Source organism: Rattus norvegicus, chromosome 1 (genome assembly GCF_021556685.1).
Source record: "Rattus norvegicus strain SHRSP/BbbUtx chromosome 1, alternate assembly SHRSP_T2T, whole genome shotgun sequence".
NCBI lineage: Eukaryota > Metazoa > Chordata > Mammalia > Rodentia > Muridae > Rattus > Rattus norvegicus.
Window position 1 is genome coordinate 143,033,971 of NC_141534.1, and position 23,073 is coordinate 143,057,043.

The 23,073-nt window shown below is 37.3% G+C and overlaps 1 protein-coding gene across 2 annotated transcripts in view; it reads left to right on the forward strand.

The window, feature by feature from the left end:
- The window catches only part of Agbl1 (AGBL carboxypeptidase 1), an 893,368-nt gene that overhangs the window by 496,447 nt on the left and 373,848 nt on the right, over positions 1–23,073 (forward strand).

Consider the following 23,073-nt stretch of genomic DNA (forward strand, 5'->3'; position numbering starts at 1 on the left):
CTGGTGGAACTTTTGGGATCACTTAAATATACTATCATGTCATCTGCAAATAGTGATATTTTGACCTCTTCTTTTCCGATCTGTATCCCCTTGATCTCCTTTTGTTGTCTGATTGCTCTGGCTAGAACATCAAGAACTATATTGAATAAGTAGGGAGAGAGTGGACAGCCTTGTCTAGTCCCGGATTTTAGTGGGAGTGCTTCAAGTTTCTCTCCAGTTAGTTTAATGTTAGCAACTGGTTTGCTGTATATGGCTTTTACTATGTTTAGGTATGGGCCTTGAATTCCTATTCTTTCCAGGACTTTTATCATGAAGGGGTGTTGAATTTTGTCAAATGCTTTCTCAGCATCTAATGAAATGATCATATGGTTCTGTTCTTTCAGTTTGTTTATATAATGGATCACGTTGATGGTTTTCCGTATATTAAACCATCCCTGCATGCCTGGGATGAAGCCTACTTGATCATGGTGGATGATTGTTTTGATGTGCTCTTGAATTCGGTTTGCCAGAATTTTACTGAGTATTTTTGCGTCGATATTCATAAGGGAAATTGGTCTGAAGTTCTCTTTCTTTGTTGTGTCTTTGTGTGGTTTAGGTATAAGAGTAATTGTGGCTTCGTAGAAGGTATTCGGTAGTGCTCCATCTGTTTCAATTTTGTGGAATAGTTTGGATAATATTGGTATGAGGTCTTCTATGAAGGTTTGATAGAATTCTGCACTAAGCCCGTCTGGACCTGGGCTCTTTTTGGTTGGGAGACCTTTAATGACTGCTTCTATTTCCTTAGGAGTTATGGGGTTGTTTAACTGGTTTATCTGTTCCTGATTTAACTTCGATACTTGGTATCTGTCTAGGAAATTGTCCATTTCCTGAAGATTTTCAAGTTCTGTTGAATATAGGTTTTTATAGTAAGATCTGATGATTTTTTGAATTTCCTCTGAATCTGTAGTTATGTCTCCCTTTTCATTTCTGATTTTGTTAATTTGGACGCCCTCTCTGTGTCCTCTCGTTAGTCTGACTAAGGGTTTATCTATCTTGTTGATTTTCTCAAAGAACCAACTTTTGGTTCTGTTGATTCTTTCTATGGTCCTTTTTGTTTCTACTTGGTTGATTTCAGCTCTGAGTTTGATTATTTCCTGCCTTCTACTCCTCCTGGGTGAATTTGCTTCTTTTTGTTCTAGAGCTTTTAGGTGTGCTGTCAAGCTGCTGACATATGCTCTTTCCTGTTTCTTTCTGCAGGCACTCAGCGCTATGAGTTTTCCTCTTAGCACAGCTTTCATTGTGTCCCATAAGTTTGGGTATGTTGTACCTTCATTTTCATTAAATTCTAAAAAGTTTTTAATTTCTTTCTTTATTTCTTCCTTGACCAGGTTATCATTGAGTAGAGCATTGTTCAATTTCCACGTATATGTGGGCATTCTTCCCCTATTGTTATTGAAGACCAGTTTTAGGCCATGGTGGTCCGATAGCACGCATGGGATTATTTCTATCTTTCTGTACCTGTTGAGGCCCGTTTTTTGACCAATTATATGGTCAATTTTGGAGAAAGTACCATGAGGAGCTGAGAAGAAGGTATATCCTTTTGCTTTAGGATAGAATGTTCTATAAATATCCGTTAAGTCCATTTGGCTCATGACTTCTCTTAGTCTGTCGACATCACTGTTTAATTTCTGTTTCCATGATCTGTCCATTGATGAGAGTGGGGTGTTGAAATCTCCCACTATTATTGTGTGAGGTGCAATGTGTGTTTTGAGCTTTAGTAAGGTTTCTTTTACGTATGTAGGTGCCCTTGTATTTGGGGCATAGATATTTAGGATTGAGAGTTCATCTTGGTGGATTTTTCCTTTGATGAATATGAAGTGTCCTTCCTTATCTTTTTTGATGACTTTTAGTTGGAAATTGATTTTATTTGATATTAGAATGGCTACTCCAGCTTGCTTCTTCTGACCATTTGCTTGGAAAGTTGTTTTCCAGCCTTTCACTCTGAGGTAGTGTCTGTCTTTGTCTCTGAGGTGTGTTTCCTGTAGGCAGCAGAATGCAGGGTCCTCGTTGCGTATCCAGTTTGTTAATCTATGTCTTTTTATTGGGGAGTTGAGGCCATTGATATTGAGAGATATTAAGGAATAGTGATTATTGCTTCCCGTTATATTCATATTTGGATGTGAGTTTATGTTTGTGTGCTTTCATTCTCTTTGTTTTGTTGCCAAGACGATTAGTTTCTTGCTTCTTCTAGGGTATAGCTTGCCTCCTTATGTTGGGCTTTACCATTTATTATCCTTTGTAGTGCTGGATTTGTAGAAAGATATTGTGTAAATTTGGTTTTGTCATGGAATATCTTGGTTTCTCCATCAATGTTAATTGAGAGTTTTGCAGGATACAGTAACCTGGGCTGGCATTTGTGTTCTCTTAGGGTCTGTATGACATCAGTCCAGGATCTTCTGGCCTTCATAGTTTCTGGCAAGATGTCTGGTGTGATTCTGATAGGTCTGCCTTTATATGTTACTTGACCTTTTTCTCTTACTGCCTTTAATATTCTTTCTTTATTTTGTGCGTTTGGTGTTTTGACAATTATGTGACGGGAGGTGTTTCTTTTCTGGTCCAATCTATTTGGAGTTCTGTAGGCTTCTTGTATGTCTATGGGTATCTCTTTTTTTAGGTTAGGGAAGTTTTCTTCCATGATTTTGTTGAAGATATTTACTGGTCCTTTGAGCTGGGAGTCTTCACTCTCTTCTATACCTATTATCCTTAGGTTTGATTTTCTCATTGAGTCCTGGATTTCCTGTATGTTTTGGACCAGTAGCTTTTTCCGCTTTACATTATCTTTGACAGTTGAGTCAATGATTTCTATGGAATCTTCTGCTCCTGAGATTCTCTCTTCCATCTCTTGTATTCTGTTGGTGAAGCTTGTATCTACAGCTCCTTGTCTCTTCTTTTGGTTTTCTATATGCAGGGTTGTTTCCATGTGTTCTTTCTTGATTGCTTCTATTTCCATTTTTAATTCCTTCAACTGTTTGATTGTGTTTTCCTGGAATTCTTTCAGGGATTTTTGTGTCTCCTCTCTATGGGCTTCTACTTGTTTATTTATGTTTTCCTGGAATTCTTTCAGGCATTTTTGCGATTCCTCTCTGTAGGCTTCTAATTGTTCTCTAAGGGAGTTCTTCACGTCTTTCTTGAAGTCCTCCAGCATCATGATCAAAAATGATTTTGAAACTAGATCTTGCTTTTCTGGTGTGTTTGGATATTCCATGTTTGTTTTGATGGGAAAATTGGGCTCCGATGGTGCCATGTAGTCTTGGTTTCTGTTGCTTGGGTTCCTTCGCTTACCTCTCTCCATCAGATTATCTCTAGTGTTACTTTGTTCTGCTATTTCTGACAGTGGCTAAACTGTCCTATAAGCCTGTGTGTCAGGAGTGCTGTAGACCTGTTTTCTTCTCTTTCAGTCAGTTATGGGGACAGAGTGTTCTGCTTTCGGGCGTGTAGTTTTTCCTCTCTACAGGTCTTCAGCTGTTCCTGTGGGCCTGTGTCTTGAGTTCACCAGGCAGCTTTCTTGCAGCAGAAAATTTGGTCTTACCTGTGGTCCCGAGGCTCAAGTTCGCTCGTGGGGTGCTGCCCACGGGCTCTCTGCAGCGGCAGCAACCAGCAAGACCTGTGCCTCCCCTTCCGGGAGCTTCAGTGCACCAGGGTTCCAGATGGTCTTTGGATTTTTCCTCTGGCGTCCGAGATTTGTGTGCAGAGAGCAGTCTCTTCTGGTTTCCCAGGCTTGTCTGCCTCTCTGAAGGTTTAGCTCTCCCTCCCACGGGATTTGGGTGCAGAGAACTGTTTATCTGGTATGTTTCCTTCAGGTTTTGGCGGTGTCTCAGGCAGGGGTCCTGCCGCTCCTGGGCCCTCCCCCACGGGAGCCCAGAGGCCTTATACAGTTTCCTCTTGGGCCAAGGATGTGGGCAGGGGTGAGCAGTGTTAGTGGTCTCTTCCGCTCTGCAGCCTCAGGAGTGCCCACCTGACCAGGCGGTGAGGTCTCTCTCTCTCACGGGGTCTGGGAGCAGAGAGCTGCTGCGGGCCGGGATCCGCGGGTCACATGCTAACCCTTTATGAACCCTGAATTACCTTGATGGTAAAAACATGAAAAGTCATCACAAGGAGAGATAGTTACAGCTCAATGATGCTTGGAAATGCCGATGCAAAACTATTTTTCCAAAATAGAAGTCAATCCAAAAGCATGTAAAACATTCCTCACTGTAACACAGTGGGGCTCTAGCTCATGAGGGCAAAATTAGAAATAAAATACTATCATATTTCTTTCAGTTAAACAACTGACAAAGACTCCATCATTTCAACATACACTGAGAAAGCATTTGATAAAAACCCTTAATTAAAATTAAACCTTAGGACTGATATTGAAAAGGGAGAATTTTCAACCCTAAAATCAGGTAGCTAAATAACCTGTGGTGGGCATCGGTGAGGTGACTTAGTTTGTACAAGACAGTGCTTCTAAGTGGGAAAACTTGAGACCCTTATGGTAGAAAGAACCAACTGTGGCAGGTGTTTTCTTACTTCCCTGGGTACGGCAGCATGCTTTTCCCATAGCACAGAAATGTAAAAGAAGTTTTAAGTATGATCAGGAGTATCATATTCAATGGTAAAAGTGTGAATATGTCCCCCATAAAAGTAGGAATAAAACAGAATTGTTTGCTCTTGCCACTTTTGTTCAAGACCGCATTAGATATTCTAGCAACACAATCAAAGTATTAGAGAGAAGAACAGAAGCAAAACTTTTATAAACTGACGGTATGGGCACTCTGTGTATAAAATTCTAAGGAATCCTTATACATAAACTATTGAAAGTAATGTGCAAGTGTAGCAATGGAGCAAGCTATGCGATCAATATAAAATTATGTGTGTTAGCTCCATATGAGTCAGAAATAATCCTGAAATAAATCCCATTTGCAATAGTAACCAAACCAAAATAATTTTAGCAGATTTAATAGAGAAAAGTCAATATATTAAAAACTTCTAAAACAGTGATAGGAATTGAAGGAATCCCAAATAAACTGAATTTACAAATTATGTTACAAATACAAATTAATGTATTGAAAGATCCAATATTATTTAGATGGAATTTTCTCTACACTTTCTATAGATTCAACAAAATTTCTATCAAAATCTCAGCAGGCTTTGGTATTGATATTGACAAGCCAATATTAAACACAAGAAAGCCAGAAAAGTTGAAGCAATTTTGAAAGAGAATAATCTTAGTAGATTATTTATATGATTTCAAAATTTAAGAGAAACCTGCAGAGTTTAAGAAAATATTATCTTCCCCTGCTGATAAAAGCTTTCCATTTTGACCTTTTGCCTAAGGAACTTCTACAAGGCATTGAGTACATTGGTTTATAAAGTGGCTGTGCAAATCAATCACTTACTGATAAAAATTTATGTATTTAGTTTGAAAGAGTTCATCGGTATATACATAATTTTACATCAATTAAATGTAACTATAAAAATTCACACTTACAAGCTAGATATGTTTAAACCTTTGTTTCTTTCTTTTATTTTTGCTCTTAGAATCACGTCATTTCTTCCTTCAATTTACTCTTTCTATGTCCTTCCATACACCCCTCCTTGCCTTCTTTGAAGTTAATGACTGCTTTTTTTCATTAACTTGTTTCATGCATATATGTATGTGCAGGTATATATACTCCTAAATATAGCCTATTTAGTCTGTGTGTTTTAGGGGTGGACATTTGTTATTTGATAACCAATTGTCTGGGGGGAAGACTTTCTCTCACTCTCAGAATTCCTTAGCTGTCTGGAGTTATTTGTATAGGGTTAAGGCCTTGGCCTTCTTTGCCTATCCACTTTGATATTATTCTGATGTCATCCCTGCTTAGTTCATGTTTAGCAGCCATATTGTTGACTCTTTACAGGTGAGTTTCTGACATTATCAGGAGACAAGGTCTCATAGCAAACTACCTAATCCTTTGGCTCTTGCAATCTTTCTACTCTACCTTCTGCAAGGCTTCCTGAGACAGGAGCATGAGTTACATTAGAGACGAATCAACTGGGACAAGGCTGCATGACTGCAATTTATGTGGTTATGGTTTTCTGTAATGGTCTCTGTCTGTTGCAAAGAGAAGTTTTATTGTTGAGAGATGAGACTATAATTATCTATGGGTATAAAAATGAATTTTTAATATTTTGATTCGATTTCCTGACCTTCTGTACCTCTTTCCTGTCCCCTCCAGATTCTGCCCCTTGTTTCCTCTCGTTCCTCTCTCCCTCCCAGGTGCCCTCCCCTGCCATCTACCTCTCATGATCATCCTATTCTCCCCTCAATGCAAGACTGAAGCATCCACAGCCTGGTCTTTCTTCCTCCCAAGTTCCATCTGGTCTGTGCGTTGTGTCACGGGCATTGTGAGCTTTTGGCCTAATGTCCACTTATCAGTGAGTACATACCATGTGTGTTCTTTTGTGACTGGGTTTCTTCACTCAGGATACTTTCTAGTTCCATGCACTTGCTTGTGGATTTCATGAAGTCATTGTTTTTAATAACTGAGTAGTACTCCATTGTGTAGAGGTACCACATTTTCTGTTTCCATTCCTCTGTTGAGGGACATCTGGTTTGTTTCCAGCTTCTGGCTATTATACATAAGACTGCTATAAAATAGTGGAGCATGTGTCCTTGTTATATTTTGGAGCATCTTTTGGGTATATGCCTAGTAACAGTATAGCTGGGTCCTAAGGTAGAACTATTTCAAATTTTCTGATTGATTTCCAAAGTGGTTTTACCAGCTTGCAGTACCATGAGCAATGGCGGAGTATTCCACTTTCTCCACATCCTAGACAGTATCTGCTGTCACCTGCGCTTTTTATCTTAGCCAATCTGATTGGTGTGAAGTAGAGTCTCAGGGTCATTTTGATTTACATTTCCCTGATGACAAGGATGTTGAACATTTATTTTTTACTCTTTTAAAAAATTGGTTGTTATTTATTTACATTTCATATGTTATCCTCTTTCCCAGTTTCCCCTATGCAAACTCCTTATCCCATCTCTCCTCCCCCTGTTTCTACCCTCCACCCAACCATCCACCCACTGCTGACTCACCAACTTAGCTTTCCCTTACTCTGTGTTATTGAGCTTTTCACAGGACCAAGGGCATGCAGCTGGAGCCATTGGTTACTTCATGTGTGGTTACTCTTTGGTGGGTAGTTTAGTCCCTGGGAGCTCTGGAGGTCTGGTTGGTTGATATTGTTGTTCTTCCTATGGGATTGTAAAGCCCTTTAGTCCTTCCCCTAACTACTCCATTGGGGTCCTCATGCTCAGTCTGATGGGTGGGTGTGAGCACCAGCACCTGTATTGGTCAGGCTCTGGCAGAGTTTTTCAGGAGACAGCGATATCAGTCTCTGAATGGCCTTTCCTTCAGTCTCTGCTCTACTCTTTGTCCCTGTATTTCCTTTAGACAGGAGCTATTCTGTGTTACATCTTTGGAGATGGGTGGATGGTCCCATCCCTCAACATGGCATCATGTCTAACCACTGGATATGGTCTCTAAAGGTTCTCTCTCCCTTCTGTTGGATATTTCAGCTAATGTCATCTCCACTGGGTTCTGGGAGCCTCTTGCTTTCCTGACATCTGGAACTTTCTGGTGGCTAACCCAGTTCCCCATGCACCACTTCCACACATATCTGTTCAATTTCCTGACCCTCTGTACATCTCCTCTGCCTCCTTCCATACCTGATCCTACCCCATTTCTCTTCTCCCCCTCCTTTCTTCCTCCCAAGTCCCTCCCACCTTCTACCTCCTGTGATTATTTTGTTCCCTATTCTAAGTAGGACTGAAGCATCCACACTTTGGTCTTCCTTCTTCTTGGATTTCATATGAGTTATATTCATATGAGTTGTATTGTGAGTTGTATTGTGTATTCTGAGCTTCTTTTTGACTAATATCCACTTCTCAGATGAATGTTCTTTTGTGACTGGGTTACTTCCCTCACGATGAACATTTCTTTAAGGACTTATCAGCTATTCAAGATTCCTCAGTTGAGAATTCTTTGTTTAGCTCTGTACCTCATTTTAAATAGGGTTGTTTGATTCTCTGGAGACTACCTTCTTGAGTTCTTTGTATATTTTAAATATTAGCCCTCTATAGTATGGTAAAGATATGTTTCCAACCTGTGGATTGTCCTTTTGTCCTATTGACAGTGTACTTTGCCTTATAGAAGGTTTTAAATTGTATGAGGTCCCATTAGTTGATTGTTGATCTTAAAGCATAAGCCATTGGTGTTCTTTTCAGGAAATTCCCCCTGTGCCCATATGTCTGAGGCTCTTTCCCATTTTCTCTTCTTTTAGATTCAGATTATCTGGTTTTATATGGAGGTCCTGAGTCCATTTGGACTTGAGCTTTGTGAAAGGCGATAAGAATGGACGACTTTGCATTCTTTTATATGCTGACTGCCTATTGAACCAGCACCATTTATTGAAAATGCTATCTTTTTTTTCACTGGATGGTTTTAACTTCTTTGTCAAAGATCAAGTGACCAAAGAAGTTTAGGTACATTTCTGAGTCATCAAAACTCTTCTATTTATCTGCCTGCCTGTCTCTGTACCAATATTATTCAGTTATTTTTTTATCGCTATTGCGCTATAATATAGCTTGAGATCGGAGTTGGTAATTTCCCCAGAAGTTCTGTTATTGATGAGAACAGTTTTCCCTATCTTGTTTTTTTCTTTTTTTATTCCAAATGAATTTGAGAATTGCTCTTTCTGACTATGAAGAATCGAGTTGTAATTTTGATGACAATTACACTGATTCTGTAGTTACTTTAGGTAAAATGACCATTTTTACTATATTAATCCTGCCAATCCATGAGCATGGCAGATCTTTCCATCTTTTGAGATCTTCTTCGATTTCTTTCTTCAGGGACTTGGAGTTCTTGTCATACATTTATTTCACTTGCTTTGTTAGTGTGACACCAAGGTATTTTATATTATTTGTGACTATTGTGTTGGGTATTGTTTCCCTAATTTCTCTCTTAGCCCAGTTATCCTTTGAGTAGAGGAAAACTACGGATTGAGTTAATCTGATATCCAGCCATTTTGCTGAAGTTGTGTATCAGCTGTAGGATTTCTTTGGTAGAATTTTTGGGGTTGCTCATACATACTATAATTTCCTCCACAAATAGTAACATCTTGACTTTCTCCTTCCCAGTATGAATCTCTTTGATCTCCTTTTGTTGTCTGATTGCTCTGGCTAGAGCTTCAAGTACTATATTGACTAGGTAGGGAGAGCGTGGGCAGCCTTGTTTACTCCCTGATTTTAATGGGATTGCTTTGAGTTTCTCTCCATTTAGCTTAACATTGGCTATTGTTTTCCTGTAAATTGTTTTTACTATATTTAGGTATGGACCTTGAATTCCTGATCTCGCCAATACTTTTAACATGAAGGGGTATTGTATTTTGTCAAAGGATTTTTCATCATCTAGTGAGATTATCACTTGGTTTTTATCTTTGAATTTATTTATATAGTGGATTACATTGATGGATTTTCTTATACTGAATTATCCCTGCATTCTTGGGATGAAGCCTATTTGATCATGATGAATGCTTGTTTTGATGTGTTCTTGAATTCGGTTGGTGAGAATTTTTATTGTGTATTTTTGCATCAATGTTCATAAGGGAAATTGATCTGAAGTTCTTTCTTTGTTTGGATTGTTTTGTGATTTAGGTATCAGTTTAACTGTGGCTTTATAGAAAGAAATGGGTAGTGTTTCTTTTGTTTCTAATTTGTGGAATAGTTTGAGAAGTATTGGTATTAGTTCTTCTTTGAAGGTCTGATAGAATTCTGCACTAAAACCCTCTTATCCTGGGCTTTTTTGGTTGGGAGACGTTTAATGACTGCTTCTATTTCTTTAGGGGTTATGGGCCTGTGTTCTGTACTTCATCAATGTAATTCTTTTTGACAAACATTTTGCAGGACTGGTAGTTTTGGTGGCAAAGAGACTGACTGGAACTTTCATATTCATAGTAGTTAGAATGAGAATGACCCCCATAGGCTCATGTAATTGAATACTTAATCACCAGGGGATGGAACATTTTGGGAAAGAATTAGAAGGTATGGACTTGTTGGAGTGGGTGTGACTTTTATAAAGGAGGCTTATTACTAGAACTGTGATTTGAGATTTAAAGAGACCATAGCAGACTCTACTGTCCGAAGATCAGGTTAAAAAACTCTCAGCTATTGCTCTGGAATACCTGTCTGCTTCCTGCATGATGTAATCTAAAACTTAAAAATAAGAATTGCCTTGATCATGGTATCTCCCCATAGAAACAAAACTGCAACTACAGCAACATTATTTGTGTTTTTGTCTTATTTTGTTTGTTTTCTGTCTAACATAGATAGAACAAGTTGGGGGTAGAAGAGAGGATATATGAGCATGTAGGTTTAGAGGGTAAAAATATCTTGGGAATAAAGTTAGTTAGACAGAGGGTCTCTGATGGTTTACAGGACATCACTCCTCTTCCAAGACTGGAGAATGAGGATACATCTGGTTTTGAATGCAATGTGGGAGGGGATTGGGGACTATGCAGTAAGTTGGTAGAGTCCTGGCATAAGCTTTGAAATTCGTTATGGCATAGGTTGAGGTGACCAGAGTAGGTCAGGACACTGGATGTGGAACCGTCTACATCTGGCATATTGGGCAAAAAAGCAATGGGCAGAAAGCAATGTCAGAGAGATTTGCTAGGGTAGACCTTGGATAAGGATGGGAGAGGTCTGATTGGGTGGAAAAATCAGATACAGCACTAAAAGGACCTATAGATGGTATGTAATAGGAAGGATTTGAATTAGATGCTAGAGAAGGAAATGGACTTTCTTTCTTGGTAGAAAATTTAGATTTAGTGTTATTTTATAAAATTATTGAAAATTCTGCCCTACTCTCAAGTAATAATTCACTTAATGAGTTTTACTATATTTTAACCCAGCAACTCAAAGATTAATTTTTATTATCAAATATTTTAACACATCCCAAAGATGTGCAACTATTGTAGTATTTGACAAGATAGATTTAAGACCATAACTCACCAAAAAGTTAAGGAAGAACACTATATACTCATTTAAGGAAAATGCCACCATGAGGATATTAAAATTCTAAGCATTTATGCACTGGAAACAAAAGTACCCAAATTTATACAAGAAACACTACTAAATCTCAACTCATATATTGACATTCACACAGGGATAATGGATAACTTATCCAGATCCTGCCAAAAGACAGGTCATCCAGGCAAAAAAACCACAAACAAACAAACAAACAAACAAACAGGGAAATGTTGGCATTAAATAGCATCATAAATGGACTTAGAAGACACTTACAGTATATTCTACCCAAACATTAAGAAATATACTTTTATCTTAGCAGCTCATAGAACTTTCTCCAAAATTATCCAGGTGTCAAGACACAAAGCAAGTCTAAACAGAAAGAAGAAAATTGAAATAACACCCTGAATCCTATCTGACCACTATGGGTTAAACACAACCTAGACATCTTACACCAATAAACACATTGGCTCAGATTTGAAGCTAATACATAATATGAATTACACTGTTGTTTTTGTCTATCACCAATAATAGAAATGATAGGAAATATGCAAACTCACAGTTTGATCTTTAACTCAACAATTCCATGCTACATTTCTGTCTAAGAGAAACGAAAATTTATAGATCCAATAAACACTTGCACATGAATGTTTGTAACAAATACTACACATGATCCGAGACTCGGAATTCTTTGTGTGTTCAGCAAATACTATGTGGATAAATACAGCATATTCTTACAGTGACTGCCAATCTAACTTTTTAAATGTTGAACTATTGACATAAGCAATAGAAGTGAACCTTAAAAATATTCAACTAAATGAAAGAAGTCAGAAAAGTACTATGACTAATTTATGTAAAATTTCTGAAGGTAATAAAACTGTTGAAAAATGTCTCAGAGATTGCCCAAGGCAGGTAAGATACAAATGAGCAGGAGGAAGAAAACAGTTAAAGCCATGAGCTCTAAAGCTTAATTGTGGCAATTATTACAAACTATATACATTCACTAAAAACAGCTTGAGGCAGTTATACATATCTTCATGAAGCTGAGGTATATTTTCAAAACCACATTTATTGATTATGAATCAGCTGTTAAGCAGAGTGCTGGGTATTTGCATAACACTGATGAATGAGGGCTATGTTGCTTCTTTTAACAAATTATAGGCAGATAAGCAGATGATCAAACATTTAAAATAAAAAGTAAGTATAATAAAAGGTCTAATTGTGAGGACTGCTTCTCTTTGGGTACAGGTTTGATTAGATTATCATGAATGACTTTATTAGATATTTTTTGAGGTATAAATCTGATGATCTGTGTTAGGACCTTGCATGTAGAAAAACATCTCCTGAGAAAACGTTTCGTTCAAATGTGATTTCTAGAAAACTTGGAAGAAGTAGAAGCCAAAAATTCTGTAATAATTCAAAGTCGAGTCTGAAAGAACATGCATGTCCGAGTGAATGATAGGACAATGTGTTGAGATGAACTGGACGTAGACTTTGGGTACCACTGCTAAGCATGTATTGTGCACCACTCCTAAGTATATACTGTGCACCACTATTAAATGTGTACTATGTACCACTGCTAAGCGTTATTGTGTACTACTGTTAAGTGTTTATTGTGTGCCACTGCTAAGCATGCAATCCCTTTTTGTGACATTTTCAGTCATTGATTCTCTTACAGATTTCTAATTCTCCTGCATTAATAGAGATAACAATAATCTGTACTCCTCCCATAGTACCAATACCAACCCCTAATGTAACTCTCTACATGCATTAATATATTAATACACTTGATATTTCCAGCTATACTTTGTGCCACACCAGTATGCATCACTGGATGATGCTTCAAAATATTTGTTAGTGAATAAGTATTTATAGTAACATCTAATTTCACATGCAAGGTGTAAGAAACACAGAAATTAATTAATTGCACTGTGAGAGGTTGTATAATAAGAGCTAGGATTTGGAATACGGAATTTAAAATTCTGACCCCTTGAGATTTTTTTTAAGGGTAAGCTGTGTTTTAGAGAAACTAAACAATAAGCCAAATGACTCTATAGCTTGGAATTCAAGAGATGTTTAAAGCAAGAATAAATTCTTATTTGGAGCTTGAAAAACAATGGATTGCCTTGGTTAAAGAAGGGACATACATCATGTTAAGAGAGGCTTTAAATATTTATTAATCTTGGAAGGCTGGGGCTGGGCAATGTTATTTCTCTCTTTCAAACTTCATTAGCAGCAAACTATGTTTTGAACAGTGCAACAGTAATCATAAATACCCATGGTTCTACTTGTCCTACTACTACGTTCTTGCTATCTGATTGACCCCAGAGGGAAGAGTAAATTTGGGTTTCATGATGTTGACCACAGGGCTATATGCTAGAAATGAACTCTGATATATAAATTACCTATTGAATTATGACCACAGCTTTGAGAGTTTCATTCTTTAAGTTTTGAAACTGGTTAGTTTGGCAAGAGTAATCAGATTGCCATGAGGTAGACCCAAAAGAATATGCACGGTATGTACTCATGGTAAGTGGATACTAACCAAAACTACAGAATACCTACGATACAATATACTGACCATAAGAAGTATAACAAGAAGAAATGTCCAAGTAAGGATGCTTCAATCCCACTTAGAAGGGGAAAGGAAATCATCATAATTGTGGGAGGGGGAGGGACGGAGAAATCTGGGAGAGGACAAGGGGAGAGGAGGGTAAAGGGGGAATAGGATCAGATATGGTGGGGGGTGGGGAGCCCAGCAGGAGAGAGGCTCAGAGGGCCAAGAGAATGACTGGAAATAAGAAGTCACAGGGAGGTGGAGGTGGGGGACCATCTAGAAAGTAGCAGAGACCTGGGAGGTGAGACACTTTCCTCACTGGGAATGACTTTAGCCAAAATGCCCAATATTGGGGAAAGGGAAATCAAAGAGTCAACCTCCAATAAATAGACAGGGCTTCAAATGGTAGGGCAGGGCTACTAACCCACAGTTAAAATTCCTCACTCAGAATTGTTCCTGTCTAAAAGAAATGCAAGAACAAAAAAAAATGGAGAAAAGCCTGAGGAAGAGGAAATCCAATGATCAGTCCAACTTGGGATCCAGCTCAAGGAAAAGGATGAGGTTTGGGCGGGGGGCGGAGGGGGACCAAGGCCTGACACTACTGTGCTATGATGTGCTTATAGAGGGAAGCCTGGCATGGCTGTCCTCACATAGGCCCTACCAGCAGCAGACTGAAACAGAGGCAAGTACTTTTACCCAGCCATTGGGCTGAAGTTGGGGACCCCTATAGTTGAATTAGGGGAAGGACTGAAGAAGCTGAAGGAGAGAATTACCCCATAAACTGTCCAACAATCTCAACTAACCCAGACCTCAGGGAGTTCCTAGAGACTGAGACAGCAAACAGGAGCATACACAGGCTAGCCCAAGGCCCCTGGTACATATGCAGCAGAGGTCTACCTGGTCTGACCTCAGTGGGAGATGTGCTTGATCCTCAAGAGACTTGAGACCCCAGGGAAGGAGGAGGCCAGGTGTCAGGTAGCACCCTCTCAGAGGCCAGGGAGAGGAAGAACTGAGGGGGGACAACAACTGGAACGTAAATAAATATCTATAGTATAATTACAAAAATAGAGTAATCAGAAATCAAATGAAGTAAAGTATAGCTTGGGTTTCTCAACTATGCCTTAAAAAATAACTGACTCTAAGTCAATATGTCTTCCTCAGTTGAGGTTGTACTTGATCTAATCTTTCTGGATAAGTATGATTCTTTGTCTATGAAAAGATAGAAGACATATTCTCAGGGAAATTCTGGACTAGTTTCTATATTCTTTCAAGTCTGGGTTGAAATAATAAGGGACTTCTAATTCTCTCACATAGTAGAGGATAAGCCAAGACTCAGGGAGGCAGAAAAGCTCATATAAGTCACAAAGCAAGTACCTACTTTAGTTCTGTGTACTTGTCTGTCAACGACATCCTGCATGCTTTTTGGTCATGGGCTCTGATACCTCATACTTGGTGTTCAAGCAGTTTCTGAGGTCAGAATCCACAGTGTGTGTTCTTAAGCCTACTATCAGAAAATAAGTAAAGCTAGAGAAGGATGTTCTTCACAAGAGAGATACCTAATGCCCAAACATAACATTGAAACGTGTGGGCTATCTATGCACATGGGGGTTGTCCATACATACGTCTCTACACATATTGCATCTTCCTCAAATCTTTTTTATATTCTGGCGGGATAATAATGCTTGAGATTTTGAACCCATCTTTTTCCTGCCCATTACCAAGCAAAACAATGTCCAGTTTAGAATAACCATCATTGACTTCTCTCCCAGACACAGATGTATGTATGCAAGATAAAAAAAAAGAAATGAAGAGATTGAAGGAGATTTTTCTACAAGTGGCACAGTTTTAAGATAATTTTTTAATGAATGGAAAAGCTGCAGCTGTGGAAGTGGAAGTGGGATGCTACCTCATTTCACCTTATAAATCTTTGGGCCCCGGGCTTCAGTGAAGACATCACAGCTTCTTAAAGTCCCCAAGAAACATGAAGTTAATTTGAACTTTTGATCCTCTCTACAGAGGTATATTAACTAACCAATTGGCTTCACTTATTGTCAGACCCAGGAATCTGAAATGCAGGAAACTCAGAGAATGTTGCACAGAAAGAATACAAAAATGTGGCTACAAATTCCAGTTTTAAGAAAAATAAAGAAAGAATGCTGTCAAAAGGAACCAGGAAAGAGGGAGCTACATCATTATTTTTGTCATATATATATATATATATGTATATATATATATAAACACATGTAAAAATAATGAATATATATTTACAAAAAGATGAAGGAAGAAAGTGTTTGAAGTGTTTGAAGTGTTCATCCCCAAACTATCCTAGACTAAAATTCTTTACCTCTCAAAATTATGTTTCAAAGGTAAAGGCAAAATACAGGCATGCTCCCATAAACAGATATTGAAGATGTTTGTACTGTTTCCAAAGAATGTTAAAAAGAGCTTTTGGAAAGAGTGAAAATAATATAAGCCTTATACTGGAGGTATAAGAGGACAGAAAGGGCAACGGGAAGGGACAGGTGACAGTTAAAAGTAGTCTTTCATTGAGACTATATTTGATAATCTGAGCATATACAAACACACTTACATATATGAGAAAATAATGACAGGGATGACACAAAGGGGTAGAAAGAAGAGTGATTAAAAGCACTGATGCTGCTTTTGAAATATCAGCCCACTTCCTACTAGTGTGTTTGTATCAGTAGCAAGTTGTTGCAAACTCAGAGACAGTCCTAAGACCAAGTGAAAAAGTTCTACTATTCTAAGAAAGGGGAGAGAAAATGATATAAAATATTTGCTATAATCTGCTGACACTAATCAAATCAAGACAGTAGTTAATAGCAATTTCAGGAAACCTCAAAGTATGAAAAATTATCATCGATAAAGAATGGCAATACATTAATGAAAAAGGAATAACAATTTCTAAGACCAAGTAACAGGTCATAGCATGTATGTGCTTAATCACATAAGACACATATGAAGAATGAGGCCAAGTGCATGAGACTTGAAAAGATGCATCTGCTGTTCTGTCTACAGGTTGTACAACTCCATCAGCAGGCAGATGTGACAGGAAAAAATAGTAACAATCAATCAACTGATGCAATTTAATTTTATAGGGGGCTTTATCAAAAAACACAACATAGACATAGTTTTTAAGCCCATATAAAATGTTCATCAACACAGACCACTCTGTATGCTAGAAAACACATTTTGGATGACTAATTAGGAGGAAATTCATGGCAGACATTATAAACTTAGCAAACTACCCATGACTGGAGAAGCTATGGAACGTAGAGAAGAATCTACTACTGCCACTTTCCTAAGATAATATAAGTCTCCGGCTGCTTTCTAAATACTTATCTTTATATTCACAGATGAGTGTAGCTCTCATCACTCATCAAAGAAGCTTATTTTGGCAGTAGACAGTGTCCATTATAGAAAGTAACAGCTAGTCACAATATATAAATAAACTGACTTTGGAACGCCTGTCCCCAGTTATTACGATTACAACACAAACATCACGGAAGAGGAGGTGGAAACATGGTAAGAGTCAGGAAACCGTGCTATTGGCTACAAGATAATATCTTTAAGAAAAAAGAAAAGATACTATGTTTGAGGGGACCCATAGGGAAGAGGGAGTGTATCTGGGAGGATTTGAGGGTAGAGTGTTGATGTGATCAAGATACATTTTATGAAGAGTTCTAGAGATGATTTAGTGGTTAAGAATACTGGCTGCTCTACTAAAGGACCTGGGTTCAATTCCCAATACCCATATTATGGTTTATAAGGCTCTGTAACTTCAGTCACAGAGGACTTTTCTTTGTGGTCATGAGGGAGTTGCATGTATGTGGTGGGTAGACATATAAGTAACAAAATATGAATATATACAAAATAATAAAATAATATAAAATTTAAAAGATACATCATATGAATCAACAAATTAATACAAATATTATATTGAAAAAAGTTATCACAACATATGCTCCTAGACATAATCAAATAAATCTATCCACCAATGGAAAGATAAGCATAAAATTTCGAACACAGGGAGAATAATAACAGATTTTATATAATAGGCACAAGAGAATAAATTCTGAGACATTAAAATATTTAAACTAGATAAAAATGAAAGTTCTAAAAGTTTTTAGCATGGTAGAATCTACACATAGGTAAATCTGTATTATACAGTATGTATATATCACTATAAGAAATTATATTTATAAGAAAGTCCTGAAACCAAATATCTCACCAAACATCTGAGGAAAGTCATAAAATGGCAAATTAAATGCAAAGAAAACGCAAAGCTGGTAACTCAGATTAGGGAAGATAAATCATATTATATGTACTCAATAGATGAAATTGTGATTTGTTTAAAATATTAGGGCATGACTGATAAAAACTGAAAACAGAACATCAAAAGATAAAGTCAATGAAACCAAAAGATGAATCTTAGAAACAGCCACAAGAGTGTCAAATTTGTGTTGAGGCCAAGTAGAAAGCAAACCACATGACAAATTAGTAATATCAGAAATGGAAGACTGAACGTAGTTAGAAATCCTACATGTGTTAAATGGAGAAAAATGGAATACTGTGAAAATCTTTTTATCCTGAAACTTGATCATCCAGACGAAATGAATCAATTCCTTGCAAAACACAAACTATCAATGTTTACCGAGTTGAAATAGATTCCCTGAACATGCCTCCATATGAATGATGTTTAAGTGATAATAAATAATTTATAATCTACTTAAATAAATATAGACCCATTTAGACCCAGATGATTTCAACAGTGAATTTTGCAATTTATTTTATGGCGAAATTGTTCCACTTTCTATAATTGCTTCCTAAAAATCAAACTGAGAAAATTCTTCTCAATTAATTCTATAAGACCAGGCAAAGATCTAAGAAGAAAAAATAATATATTGATAATTCTCATAGAAAAAATTCAGAATTCCTGGAGAAAATGTTAGAAAATCAAGTATAACTGTATATATAATTATACACCATGACCAAGTAAGATTTTTCTTGGACATGGTTAGTTCATAATTACAAAATTAATTTGGATAAATCATCATATCAAAAGACTAAGAGGGAAAATAACATCAGCATATAATATAATTAATATAATATATCCAGAAATATATTTGACAATATTCAATATCCTTTTCTCCATATCAAGAGTTCCTACTCTCAACTTGACAAAGAATATTTTACAAAATCTGCATAGCTAACATGCATCTTTCATGTTCTGTAACAGAAAGTTTCTCACTAAATCAAGAAAAGGAAGCCCTGCAAGAATGTTCTTTCTCACTGCTACCTTTCAGCACTGCAGGTTACTGTCTATATGCATGTGAGGACAGCCACAAGATAAGGCAAGAGCCTGTGATTGGGCAGTGGAAAAGGAAGGCTGGTGGAAAATCTTAGAGACAGAGAGAGGAAGAGAGATGGGAGGAGGGAAGGACGATAGAGGAAGAGAAAGACGATACAGATTCTGTGTGGCTTTAAATAGCCACAGGTAGCTATGAATATCTTATAATGGATAGTTACAGGACAGTTTGTCTTATCTGGGTGGACAGTTTTTAATCAATATCAATTGTCTCTGAGTTCATAGTGTGAATGTTTTTTGGGGTGAGAATTTACTGATATAAATTTGATTGATAAATTGCAAGCCTCTAGAGTCTTGATTTTACTGGGTTACAGGAATTTGTGACTGCTAACCACAGAGGGTGGCTGGCTGGCAATGTGAGCAGAATCCACACAAGAGAACCATGAGATGGGCGGTTGTTGCATGGAGCTAAACATGGACGTGATGGTACCGCCAGGGCCAGAGAGCAGCCAACAATAGCATGTGATGGTGCATTTTTTTTAACATTTTCCACAACATGGCATTGTGCTTAAAATTTTAGCAGTGCAACAAGACAAGGAATGCACCTTGCTGGCTGAATAAGTGTTGGTATAAATGTTGCAACATAAAAGGGAAATGCCCAAAATTCTTTTGCTTTCCTATAAGTTAGCATTCAGCAAATGGACTTGAGATTTAAATACCCAATAGTAGATAGAGAAAGCAGCATGTGTCTGTAATCCCTATTCTCAGGAGGCTAGTATAGGAGAAATACTTTGCGCTCCGGACCGGTGTGTGGTCTACATAGGGAGTTCTAGACCATCAGAGTACACAGAGTAAGATTCTAACTCAAAACACACACACACACGCACACACACATGCACACATACACACACACACACACACACACACACACACACACCCTAGAAAACTTCCATTATTACCCCATACAATAAATTACTGGAATGTAAGTCTAACAAAGCAACATTTCTAAGCTCTGTATAAAGAGAAATGAGATGAACAAAATCAATAAAAACTTAAAAGAGTAGGGAAATATTTACATTTACAGATAGAAAAGCACAGTATTGTTATGGTTTTAGTTCTCTCCATCTTTAAATATACGTTTAACGCATTTTCACTCATGTGTCTGGAAAATATCTTGTAAACATCAGAGTGGAGAGGCGGATGCTTCAGAGCAGCACAAAAGAGTAAAACAGTTAAAATTCTGTCACCGCCTCACTTCAAGGCTTACCACAAACAGAATACAAGACAGAATGGTAACGATGAAAATTAGATGAGTATGTCCTAGGAGGAGTTTAGAGTATCAAGAAACAGACTCTCATAAATATGGTTACTCATCCGTGATAGACAAGTAACAATAATATGACAAAGATAGGGTTTTTTTTTCAAAAATGGATCTAGAAAAGAATGGGTACCTCAATGCCAAAGCAAAATAATCTAGGCATAAATGTATACCTTTCACAGAATTAACACAGAATAGATCGATGACTGTCCTAGCTAATGTTCAATTGGTATGAAGAGAAACCATAACCAGAGAAATTCTTAGAAGAAACTATTTAATTGGGGGCTTGCTTACAGTTTCAGAGGATGGATCCATCAAACACAGTACTGAAGCTGTAGCTGAAAGCTTTACATCTGATCCATAGGCAGCAAACTGGAGAGGGGTGGGGACGGGGGAGGGAGAGGGAGAGAGAGGAGGGAGAGGGACAGGGAGAGGGAGAAAATTGAACTAATGTAGGCTTTTGACACCTCACAGCCCACCCCAAGTGACACATTTTCTCCAACAGGGCACACAAACTCCAACCAGGCCACACTCCCTAATTCTTCTATTCTTTCTCAAATATTTCCACTTCCTGGTAACTAAGCATTCAAGTATATGAGCCTATGGGGCAATTCTCATTCAACCAACCACACAAATGTGTAAAATGAAAGTGTGCATCACATTTCTAGAAGAAAACTACAGAAGACTATGTACATGATGATGACAGTGGACTTGACAATCTCTTTTGACTTTGTGCCCCTCCCTGCCACCACAGTTTTTCAGATTATCACACCAGCAGCATGATCCTTAAGAGGAGTAATCAATAAATTGAGATTAATAAGAAAAATCTATCCTCTGCTCTGAGAAAAATACTGTTAATAAGATAAAAATGGAAGAAAACAGGAAAGAAAAGTATTGCTAAATACATATGGTGAAGCATTATTATGAATCATCATGCAGAATAGAGCTTATGTAAGATATCAGGAGTTATAAGAAAGAAAATCCCTTCTACACTTAAGAAAAGAGGGGATGGAGAAAGTCCAGATTAAAAAATAGAGGAATGAAGATACTTACCAAAGATGATACACAAGTGAGTCAAACACACAAGAAGCAATGATCTTTCTTATATATCCCAGGGAATCAAAGACTAAAAATGTGATAGCATTATCACCTGTAAGGGTAGCAAAAATCTGGGAGTCTGACATCAAATTTTGACAAGGACTTAGAGCCATAGAGATGCTTGTTCCTTGTTGGTAGAAATCCCAAATGGTAGAACCTCTTTGGAATTGAACTATTGGCTTCTCAGATCTATTCTTGCTATTGAGTTCAATACTGCTGCTTTGGGTATTTACCTAAGGAAACTGAAACCTTAGATGCCCCAGAAAAATCTGTACATGGGTATTTATGTCAACTTTTTAAAATAATATCTAAATTTGGATAATCAGAAGATTAATCATAAAATAATATGGAATAATAGGGTGAAATAATAGAATATGAATAGAACAACATAGAGTTACCTTAATTGGGTTATTTTAAGTGTCAGAAATCAATCTGGAAAGTCAGCTTGGATACCAGTACCATTCTAGATATGACAGAACTTTGAAGACAGTCAAATATCAGTTATTAATAAAGGTTTGGGGAAAAGGAAGGTGGTGGGTAGAGCAGCAGCGTTTGTTATGGCAGTGAAACTCTATGCTGATACTGTAATGCTAAATAACTGTCACGGAACCTCCTACTTTCTAAACCTTCTCAATGTATGTTTTCAATAGTGAATCCTAATATCAACTTTGTCTGTTGAAAATGAGGTTTCAATATGGGTTCATCAATGAAAGCAAGTAGATTATTTTTGAAGGCACTTGTTATGCAAGGGTGTGGAGGCTTTGGGATCTCTCTGCATCATTTTCTTGGTTTTGTCATGAAACTAAATGCATCCTGTTTACAAAAAATGAAGCCATTTTAAATATAAAAATACTTAAATAAATAGCTCTATAATAGAGTGAGTTATTGTTTAAATAAGAGTGAACTTCTTGTAACCAAGTAAAGCACTAACAATTAAAATTATTTCAAAGTATTCCTTATCATTTTTTGTAGTAACAGTGTGTCCATACATTCTTAATCAGTCTTATAACGGTCTCTATTAGTAGATTATGTTTATTTCAGCAACTAATATCATGAGGCGTTGTCTGTGAGAATCACTTCTCAGTGTCTAGGCATCTTCCTATTAGACCCATTTCTGCCATCATGGAACTTCCCACAATGAAGAGGAAGTGTAAACTAAGCAACTCACATACATGATAATTAAATTTTTTAATTATTATTTTGTGAAGAGTTTGAAGAAAGAAACAGAGTGAAAGCTCACCTTGAGAGACAAGTGAGTGTGGATGTTAAAGAACCAATTAAGGGACAATCACTGAACCTCAAATAAGAATGACCTCTACTCTTGGAAACTATGTGAGAACTCAGAGATCATAACAAGTCAAACAAGTATGGTAATATACTGATAAAACACATGCTTTTATTGATAAGTATATGATTAAATTATATTAAATGTAGGGACAAAACCCACTAGAGAGAGAAAGGTTTGCTGAATGATCTAGAAATGACCCAAACAGCATTTATACCAGAACTTATACATTCTTTCTTATAATTTGATTAAAAACTTGAACTTTCCCTATTTGTTATACTGTACATAATTTTACATCACCTACTATTTTGTTCATATTCTGTCAGTACTGAAGTGAATGGTACTTTGAATGCTGCTTAAGGCTGGGGCCACTAATGTTTAGTGTTTCTGTCCTTCC